This window comes from Cetorhinus maximus, chromosome 8, assembly GCF_964194155.1.
Source record: "Cetorhinus maximus chromosome 8, sCetMax3.hap1.1, whole genome shotgun sequence".
NCBI lineage: Eukaryota > Metazoa > Chordata > Chondrichthyes > Lamniformes > Cetorhinidae > Cetorhinus > Cetorhinus maximus.
The window spans coordinates 46710242-46722625 of record NC_135886.1 but is presented as its reverse complement, the minus strand read 5'-3'; positions in this window follow the sequence as shown (position 1 = coordinate 46722625).

Below are 12384 nucleotides of genomic sequence, written 5' to 3'. Positions count from 1 at the left end.
ACATTTAAACACACACTGACACTCATATTTAAGCACAGACTGACACTCACTTGTATACACACACTGACACTCCCATTTAAACACACACTGACATTCACGTTTATACACACACTGACACTCACATTTAAATATACACTGACACACACATTTATACACACACTGACACTCCCATTTATACACACACTGACACTCACATTTAAACACACACTGACACTTACATTTAAACACAAACTGACACTCACATTTAAACAGACACTGACACTCACATTTAAACACAAACTGAAACTCACATTTATACACACACTGAAACTCACATTTATACACACACTGACACTCATATTTATACAAATACTGAAACTCACATGTATACACACACTGACACTCTCATTTATAAACCCACTGACACTCACATTTATACACACCCTGACACTTTCTCTTAATCACACACTGACACTCACATTCAAACACACCTTGACACAACATTCAAACACACACTGACCCTCATATTTATACACACACTGAAACTCACATTTAAACAAACACTGAAACTGACATTTATACATCCATTGAAACACACATTTATACACACACTAACAATCCCATTTAAACACACACTGACATTCACGTTTATCCACACACTGACAGACACATTTATACACACACTGACATTCACAATTATACACACTCTGACACTCATATTTATACACAGACTGACACAAACATTTAAACGCACACTGACATACATTTAAACACACACTGAAACTCACATTTATACACCCACTGACACTCACATTTATACACACACTGACACTCACATTTATACACCCACAGGCACTCACATTTATACACACAATGGCAATCACATTTATACACACACTGACACTCACATTTAAACACACACTGACAATTAAACACACACTGACACTCACATCTATACACACAATGACACTCTCATTTAAACACACACTGAAACTCACATTTATACACCCACTGAGACTCAGATTTATACACCTACTGAAAGTCACATTTAAATATACACACTGACACTCATATTTATACACACACTGACATACACATTTAAACACACACTGACATTCACATTTATACGCACACTGAGACTCACATTTAAACTCACACTGACACTCACATTTAAACACACACTGACACTCACATTTATACAAACACTGTCACTGTATACAGTGACACTGTCGCGCACACTGCTGCTCACATTTATGCAAACAATGCTACTGTCACACCCAATGCCACTCACATTTGTACCCACAATGACACTTGCACACACACTGACACTCACACTTATATACCCAATGACACTCACATTTATCCACATACTGACACTCCCATTTATACACACACTGACAATCACGTTGAAAACACACTGACACTCATGTTTATACACACACTGACACTCACATTTATACACACACTGACACTCACATTTATAAACACACTGACACTCACATTTATAAACACACTGACACTGACATTTAAACACACACTGACACTCACATTTATACACACACTGAAACTCATATTTAAACACACACTGACAGTCACATTCAAACCCACACTGACACTCACATTTAAACACACACTGACACTCACATTTATACACACACTAACATTCACAGTTAGAAATACACAGAAACTCACATTTAAACACACACTGACACTCACATTTAAACACACTCTGACATTCACATTTAAACACACACTGACACTCACATTTAAACACACTCTGACATTCACATTTAAACACCCACTGACACTCACATTTAAACACACACTGACACTCACATTTAAACACACTCTGACATTCACATTTAAACACACTCTGACATTCACATTTAAACACCCACTGACACTCACATTTAAACACACACTGAAACTCACATTTATACATCCACTGACATGCACATTTATACACACGTTGACACTCATATTTAAACACCCACTGACACTGACATTTAAACACACACTGACACTCACATTTATACACACACTAACATTCACAGTTATAAATACACTGAAACTCACATTTAAACACACGCTGACACTCACATTTAAACACACTCTGACATTCACATTTAAACACACACTGACACTCACATTTAAACACACTCTGACATTCACATTTAAACACCCACTGACACTCACATTTAAACACACACTGACACTCACATTTTAACACACTCTGACATTCACATTTAAACACACTCTGACATTCACATTTAAACACCCACTGACACTCACATTTAAACACACACTGAAACTCACATTTATACATCCACTGACATGTACATTTATACACACATTGACACTCACATTTAAATACCCACTGACACTGACATTTAAACACACACTGGCACTCACATTTATACACAAATTCACACACATTTATACACCCAATGAAACTCACATTTAAATACACACAGAGACTTTCTTTTATACACACACTGAAACCTACATTTATACACACACTGACACACATTTAAACACACACTGACCCTCACATTTATACACATACTGACATTCACATTTACAGACAAACTGACACTGACATTTAAACACACACTGACACTCACATTTAAACACACACTGATACTCACATTTAAACACAAACTGAAACTCACATTTATAAACATACTGACACTCACTTTTATGCACATACCGACACTCATGTTTATACACCCACTGACACTCACATTTAAACATCCACTGACACTCACATTTAAACACACACTGACAGTCACTTTCAAACCCACTTTGCGACTCACATTTAAACACACACTGACACTCACATTTAAACACACATTGACACTGACATTTATATAAACAGTGACACTCGCACACACTGCTACTCACATTTATGCACACACCGCTACTGTCACACCCACTGCCACTCACATTTTCACCCACATTGACACTCTCACATACAATGCTGCTCACATTTATACACCCGTTGACACTCACAATTATACACACACTGACACTCACTTTTATAAACACACTGAAACTCACATTTAAACACACAATGAGACTCACATTTATACACCCACTGACGCTCACATTTAAACACACTGACACTCACAATTATACACACACTGACACTCATATTTATAAACACACTGAAACTCACATTTAAACACACTGACACTCACATTTAAACACACACTGACACTCACATTTATACACATACTGACATTCACATTTATACACCCACTGAAACTCACATTTAAATACACACTGAGACTTTCATTTATACACACACTGACACTCACATTTAAACACACTCTGACATTCACATTTAAACACACACTGACACTCACATTTATACACCCACTGACATTCACATTTATGCACACACTGACACTCACATTTATACAGACACTGACACTCACATTTAAACACACACTGACACTCACATTTAAACACACATTGACACTGACATTTATATAAACAGTGACACTCGCACACACTGCTACTCACATTTATGCACACACCGCTACTGTCACACCCACTGCCACTCACATTTTCACCCACATTGACATTCTCACATACAATGCTGCTCACATTTATACACCCGTTGACACTCACAATTATACACACACTGACACTCATATTTATAAACACACTGAAACTCACATTTAAACACACTGACACTCACATTTAAACACACACTGACACTCACATTTATACACATACTGACATTCACATTTATACACCCACTGAAACTCACATTTAAATACACACTGAGACTTTCATTTATACACACACTGACACTCACATTTAAACACACTCTGACATTCACATTTAAACACACACTGACACTCACATTTATACACCCACTGACATTCACATTTATGCACACACTGACACTCACATTTATACAGACACTGACACTCACATTTAAACACACACTGACATTCACATTTATAGACACACTGACACTCACTTTTGAACACACTGACACTCACCTTGAAACACACTGACACTCACATTTAACCACATACTGACATTCACATTTAAACACACAGTGAGTTGCACATTTATACACCCACTGACACCCACATTTAAACACACACTGACAGTCACATTCAATCCCACACTGGCACTCACATTTATACACACACTGACTCACAAATTTATACAGACACTGACATTCACATTTATACACAAACTGACACCACATTTAAACTCACACTGACACTCACGTGTAAACAGACACTGACACTCATATTTAAACACAAACTGAAACTCACGCTTATAGACACATTGACACTCACGTTTATACACACACCGACACTCATGTTTATACACACACTGTCACTCACATTTAAACACACACTGACACGTACATTTATACACCCACTGTCACTCACATTTAAACACACACTGACAGTCACGTTCAATCCCACACTAACACTCACATTTAAACACACACTTACACTCACATTTAAACGCACTCTGACATTAACATTTAAAAACACACTGACACTCACATTGAAACACACTGAAACTCACATTTATCCACCCACTGAAACTCACATTTATCCACCCAATGACATTCACATTTAAACACACACTGACACTCACATTTAAACACACACTGACACTCAGATTTAAACACTCAGACACTCACATTTATACACTCACTGACACTCACATTTAAACACACACTTACACTCACGTTTATACACACACTGACACTCACATATATATACCCAATGACACTCACATTTAAACACACACTGACACTTACATTTATACACATACTGACACTCACATTTAAACACACACTGACACTCACGTTTATACACACACTGACACTCACATTTAAACACACACCGACACTCACATTTAAACACACACTGACACTCACATTTAAACACACACTGATACTCACATTTGAACACAAACTGAAACTTACGTTTATACACATACTGACATTCACGTTTATACGCGCACTGTCACTCACATTTAAACACACACTGACATGCACATTTATACACCCACTGACACTCACATCTAAACACACACTGTCAGTCACATTCAAACCCACACTGACACTCACATTTCAACACACACTGACACTCAAATTTAAACACACACTGACATTCACATTTATACACACACTGACACTCACATTTATACACCCCTGACATTCACATTTATATACACTCTGACACTCACATTTATAAACACACTGACACTCACATTTATACACACACTGACACACACATTTAAACACACACTGACACTCACATTTATACACCCACTGACACTCTCAATTAAACACACACTGATATTCACATTTATACACACACTGACACTCACATTAATACACCCACTGACTTTCACATTTATACATACACTGACACTCACATTTAAACACACACTGACACTTACATTTATACGCACACTGACACACACATTTATATATACAGTGACACTGTCGCACACACTGCTGCTCACATTTATACACACACTGCTACTGTCACACCCACTGCCACTCACATTTTTACCCACACTGACACTCTCACACACTGACAGTCACATTTATAAACACACTGACACTCACAGTTATACACACACTGCCACTGTCACACCCACTGCCGCACACATTTATACACACTGACAACTCACACAGACACTGCCGCTCACATTTATATGCATATTGACGATTACATTTATCCATACACTGACAATCTCACTCTCACAGCCACTCACATTTATGCATACACTGATGCTCTCACACTAACTGCCGCTCCCAGTTATTCACACACTGACAGTCTCACACACACTGCCACTCACATTTATAAACACACTCACACTAACCTTTATACACACACTGCCACTGTCACACCCACTGCCGCACACATTTATATACACATTGCTGCTCACATTTATACATATACTGACACTCTCACACACACTGCCACTCTCACACACATTGCCACTCACATTTATACGTACACTGACACTCTCACACACACTGCCACTCATATTTATACATACACTGATGCTGTCTCACACACACTGCCACTGTCACACACACTGCCTCTCATATTCATACATACACTCATGCTGTCTCACACACACTGCCATACACATTTATGCACACCTTGACACTCTCACACACACTGCCACTCTCACACACACTACCACTCTCATTTATACACATACTGACGCTCTCACATACACTGCCGATCACATTTATGCACACACTGCTACTCACATTTATACACTCAACCTGGAAAAGTGTGAGGCAATGCACTTGGGGAGGGCTAACAAGACAAGGGATTATACTATGAATGGTAGGATCCTAGAAAGTACTAAAGATTGGTGTGCATATCCATAGATCCCTGAAGATCGCAGGGCAGGTGTATAAGGTGTTTAAGAAGGCATATGGGATACTTGCCTTTATTCGCTGAGGCATTGAATACAAGAGCAGGGAGGTTACGTTGGAGCTGTATAAAATGCTGTTTAGGCCACAACTGGAGTACTGTATGCAGTTCTGGTCACCACATTATAGGAAAGGTGTGATTACACTGGAGAGGGTGCAGAGGAGATTGACCAGGATGCTGCCTGGGCTGGAGGGTCTGAACTGTGAGGAAAGATTAGATAGGCAGGGGTTGTTTTCCTTGGAGCAGCAAAGCTTGAGAGGGGACCTGATTAAAGGTGTATAAGATTATGAGGGGCATAGATAGGGTGGATAGGAAGGCACTTTTTCCATTAGTAGAGGGGTCAATAACCAGGAGGCATAGATTTAAGGTAAGAGGTGGAAGGCTAAGAGGGGATTTGAGGAGAAACTTTTTCGCCCAGAGGGTAGTGGGAGTCTGGGACACTGCCTGAAAGGGTGGTTGAGTCAGAAACTCTCGTAACATTTAAGAAGTGTTTAGATATTCACTTGTGTTGCCATAGCCACCAGGGCTATGGGCCAAACGGTGGAAAATGGGATTAGTGTAGTCAGATCTTTGTTGACCGGCACCGACACAATGGGTTGAATGGCCTCCTTCTGTGCTGTAGATGTCTGTGAGTCAGACTGACACTGACGCACACACTGATGCTCACACATACAAGCAGAGACAATCACATGAGAGATTCCAAAATTAGGAGAATGAGTGGCTGGAGGAAAATGAGGAATGATACTAAGGCTTGAAGTTCCTAAAGTTACTGTGCAGACCAGAGAATTGCAGGGACCTAGGGGAAAAATAAGATACATGTTCTTGGAAATTGCATTCAAACAGTTTGAACAGTGCAGCAAGTGAAAGCTGAAAAGGTCAGAGAAGGAGATGAAATGGCAGCCTACAGGGAGGTCGTAGCAACATGGGAATTGCTGTCCGAAGCAAGGGCAAGACCCATCGAGTTCAATTTCTATCATGAGAATGTAATGGATTTGACTAATAGTAGCAATTACTCATATTGATGAGCCTACAACAGACCCAAACATAGGTAAGGAAAATCACAGTGATGGAAAGCTTTGACAGTCATATATTCAAGGTTAGGATCACACTTGAAGACAGATCAGAAATGCTCAGCTATGAAGTAATCTAATTTATATGTGGGCTTCCCAATGTAGAGAAGACCACCCTGTGAGCAGTCAATATTAAAGAGCAATGTGTATTAATTAGGTGGAAGTACATATTAATGTGTTATCTACCTCATTGCCTTGCCTCATTTTCTGAAGCCATCTTCTACTTACTCCTATAATAAAAGCAAAATACTGCAGATGCTGGAAATCTGAAACAAAAACAAAAAATGCTGGAAAAACTCAGCAGGTCTGACAGCATCTGTGTAGAGAAAGACAGAGTTAACGTTTCGAGTCTGTATGACTCTTCTTCAGAGCCTTCTTCTTCAGGTCCTAAGGGACTTCCCCTTATTTTGAAATTGTGCCTCCTGGTTCTAGACTCCCCAACCAGGGGAAACATCTTACCTGCATCTACCCTGTCTATTCCTTTAAGTATTTTATAGGTTTTAATGAGATCGCCTCTCATTCTTTGAAACTCTAAAAAATACAGGCCCTGTTTGCCCAATCTCTCTTCATAAGACAGTCCCGCCATTCCCGGAACAAGTCGGGTGAACCTTCGTTGCACTCCCTGTAAGGTAATAATATCCTTTCTGAGGTAAGGGGACCAAAACTGCACACAGTACTCCAGGTACGGTCTAACCAAGCTTCTATAAAATTGAAGCAAGACTTCACTATTCCGATACTCAAATCCTCTTGCATCGAAGGCTGACATTCCATTAGCCTTCCTAATTGTCTGCTGCACCAGCGTGTTAGCTTTCAGTGACTTATGGACAAGGACACCCAGGTCCCATTGTGCATCTACACTTTCTAATCTCTTACCATTTAGGAAATACTCTGCATATCAGTTCCTTCTACCAAAGTGGATAACCTCACATTTTTCCACATTAAATTCCATCTGCCATGTTCTTGCCCACTCACTAAGTTGGTCTAAATCCTCCTGTAGCCGCTTTACATCTTCCTCACAACACCCAATCCCGCCTAGCTTTATATCATCCGCAAACTTGGAAATATTACATTTGGTCTCCACATCCAAATCATTGATATATACTGTGAACAGCTGGGTCCCAAGTACTGATCCTTACAATACCCCACTAGTGTCACAGCCTGCCAATGTGAGAATGACCCGATTATTCTTACTCTCTGTTTTCTGCCTGTTAACCAATCCTTAATCCATACCAGTATATTGCCTCCTATCCCATGTGCTTTTATTTTGCTAATCAACCTCCTAGGGGGGACTTTATCGAAAGCCTTCTGAAAACCCAAGTATACTATGTCCACTGACCCCCCTTTATCAATTCTATGAGTAACATTCTCAAAAACTCTAACAACTTTGTCAAACATGATTTCCCATGTGCAAATCCATGCTGACTATGGCCAATAAGATCATAATTATCCATGTCTCCATTTATCACACCCTTTATAATAGATTCCAACATTTTCCCTACTAATGATATAAGGCTACCAGGTCTGTAGTTCCCTGTTTTCTCTCTCCCTCCCTTCTTAAATAGTGGGGTGACATTTGCTACCTTCCAATCCTCAGGATCTATCATTTTTAGATCTATCATCTAAAATCAGTGTCCTCTGGTTCTCAACCCTTAAGGATCATCAGCCATCACATTAACTAGTCTTCCTCAGCTTTTGGAAGCCCTGCTGCATTCTGTTTTTTTCTGGTATTGTTTTTGTTTTATAGATGAGGAGAAAAGTTCAGAGGTTTGGCACTACAACTGTGAAAAGGTGTTTCCTGAAGGCCAGTTATGAGGCTGTACCTCGATGGGTCTGGAAGGAGGAAAGGAAGATGAGGGGGAGGGAGGGAGGGAGGGAAGGTGAGAAGGAGGGAGGGAGGGAAGGAAGGTGAGAGGGAGGGTGGGAAGGAAGGTGAGAAGGAGGGAGGGAGGGAAGGTGAGAGGGAGGGTGGGAAGGAAGGTGAGAAGGAGGGAGGGAAGAAAGGTGAGAGGGAGGGAAGGGAGGATGGAGGGAGCGAGGGATAGGGTCACGATTTGAAGTGCCATCAAGCTGCTGCTGCAGAAGCTCTAAAGCTGGGATTTTCCACCTATGGCAGGGATTGTGGCGGGTGGGATGGAAAATTTGACAGACCAGCCAAAGGTCCGTTGACTTGAGGTGGGAATTTCCAGTCCTGCGGTGGGCACCCAATTAAGATAATTACTGAAAGACTGAAGGCATCAGTTAGAATATTTTTCTTTACACAGAAGATAGTTAGAACATGAAGCTGACCTACTAGAAGCAATGATAGAGGGTGGAATTTTCTGTGCCCGTTGGTTTTGGATGTGTTTGGTGACGTAAGCGGACAATATGGCGGGAAGGCCAAAAATCGGCTTCCTGACATTGTGAAGTCAGTTTACCACCTGTCAATAGTGGGCCATGCTTCCCACTGTCAGACATCGGGAACCTCATTGTAATACATCTGCATATCATTATAAGCCCAGTACACCGGAATCATCCCCTAACACTGGATCATCTGCCCGCCAATATGTTTCACAACTGTATGTAAGCACTTTGCGAGCTACACTTCGCTTGGGACTTCGAGGTTTGTTTGTCTACCTTGCTTCGGGCAGCACTCGCGGTCATCAGCGCCAGGCTTCACAGGCAGCACCACATCACTTTTAGAGGGAGCTCATGGGCAGGTCTCTACCTACCAGACCAGCCATAGGGCAGGGGCAACTTTTCAACAGCTGCAGGGCTAGGGCTTGCTTGGGAAAGGGGGAGAAGTGGCCTCAGGCAAGGGGAGAAGCTGCAAGATGAGAGCTGTACTGGGGAAGGAGGGTAACCCAAGGTGTGTGTGGGGGCACAAGTTGATCTGTCCAAGTGATCTCAAGATGGTGAGGGCTGAGGAGGCAGTTTCCAGAGGAGATGAGTCCAGATGGAGATGTGAGGGTGTGTGTGAGAGAGTGAGTGGTGTTGTCCCTTGAGCTGGCAGTGAGTGAGATGCCAGTGAATATGTGATGGCCTCGTGAGTGTGTGAGGTTAGAGTGAGGAGATGGTTGCCAAAGCCTGGCGGCATGGATGAGATCATTCATCCTCTATCTGCATTAGATGGCTGACCTCTTCTAAGCAACATTGGCACTGATCACCATCGCCTACCAAGCCAGAGTGGTAATGTTGCTGCCCCTCCTGCAGCCAAAGCGGGGGTAGAGGACATCACAGTGGGCCATCATGGCATCCAACAGGTGCTCGAGGGCAGCAGTCTTCTTGCCTCTCAGGGCCATGTCTTCTTTGCAGCAGTCCTGGGCTGGAAACACTAAGAGGTGCGCGCACAGCTGGACTTTAAATAAGATGCCCGGTGCGATGAAGGAGTAAGGTGATGGCGTGGCAGGAAAATGAGAGCCCGTCCACCATTGAAACGGAGTGTTTCCATCAATGCATGTTTAATAAGGCGAGATTGGGGTAATATGGCATGAAAAGCTGTCATTGCAATCGGCAGGTGAAACGTACATAGTGCAAATCTGGGACAATTCCACCCAGGGTCTATAGTAGCATTCTAAAGAGAAGTGAATAATTATTGGAAAAATAAATTAAATAAACCCCTGCACATACTTGGAGAGCTTTGCAAACCTTGGCTATTGCCAATTTAGCCCTAAGCACAGGGACAGTGTGCACTTCATATCAAACAGAGAATGTTTCTCACTAATGTAGTTTAGATGTACTTAAGCATAATGATTTTCTTTTCCCCAGAGAGATTGTGAACTATTATTCAGAGCCTTTCTACACATCAAATGGCACCCTCGACAGCAGCAAGGTTATAGATGCTACCTCTCAGCCCACATCCATATACACAAATCCTTAACGGTGGCATGGCAAGTTGATAAGTTGATAAAAATTTTGAGTGGCTTGGATTTATAAATAGAAGAATAAGATATGAATGTATAGAAATCATGTTCAAACTTTTATAAATTGTCTATCCCTGTGTTTTTTGCTGCAGTTGCTGCTGCTCTGGTACTTGATATCCCTGATGCTGTGGATGCTGAGCTGCAGAGCACTGCACAATCTCCACAGTTGTCCACCCTACCTCAGAGTACGTGCAACCCATGTGCCCAGGTAAGGCCCCAGGCTGAAAGGTCATAAAAGCTGTTTGGATCTATAACTGGCCTCATTGGAACTACACCAACTATCCGAAACACTTTCTTCAGGGAGTACCTCCCGTCAACATGAGCCTTACACTATGACTGGCTCAATCATTGCAGATTTCTCCCTTTATACTGATGCTGTGATATTGGGTTGAGCCCTCAATGACTTCCTGCTGTGCATTCACCTTCTTTAACTTGCCATGTTGGCGACATGGCCTGTGACCAGTATACCACTGGGAAAGAACCATCACATTTGCAAGATGGTTCTTGAGTGGCTTTTAAATTGCCTTTATTGACTCTGCAATTCCAATTTTATTGGCAACCCATGCCTTGGAAATCCGGAGTGAACCAGAAAGATATCAGGTTACTGGCCAATGTCTTCATTCGCAGATTTTCCAGCTCACCCACAGCCGATCCAGCCTCCATCAGCCTGATAAAATTCCACCCTTAATTCCTGAGGAATTTTCCATTCCACATTCCCTCTGCAGACCTGACTGGGGAAAGAACCAATTTCCTGTAGCATTTTGGAGTCATTAAAGAAAGATTTATGAACAACATTTGGCTCATTTACAAATAACTCTGATCTCTACACATTCCAAATTATCTTGCCAATGTTTTTTTGTAGAAATTAACTCATTAATCCTTTCAGATTTCAAAATACGTGTCAACTTTTGTGTAACGTGTGGTTGATTTTTCTGTAAACAATTAATGTTATTAAATAACTTCAAAAATACACTGAATCCCAGGGCATAT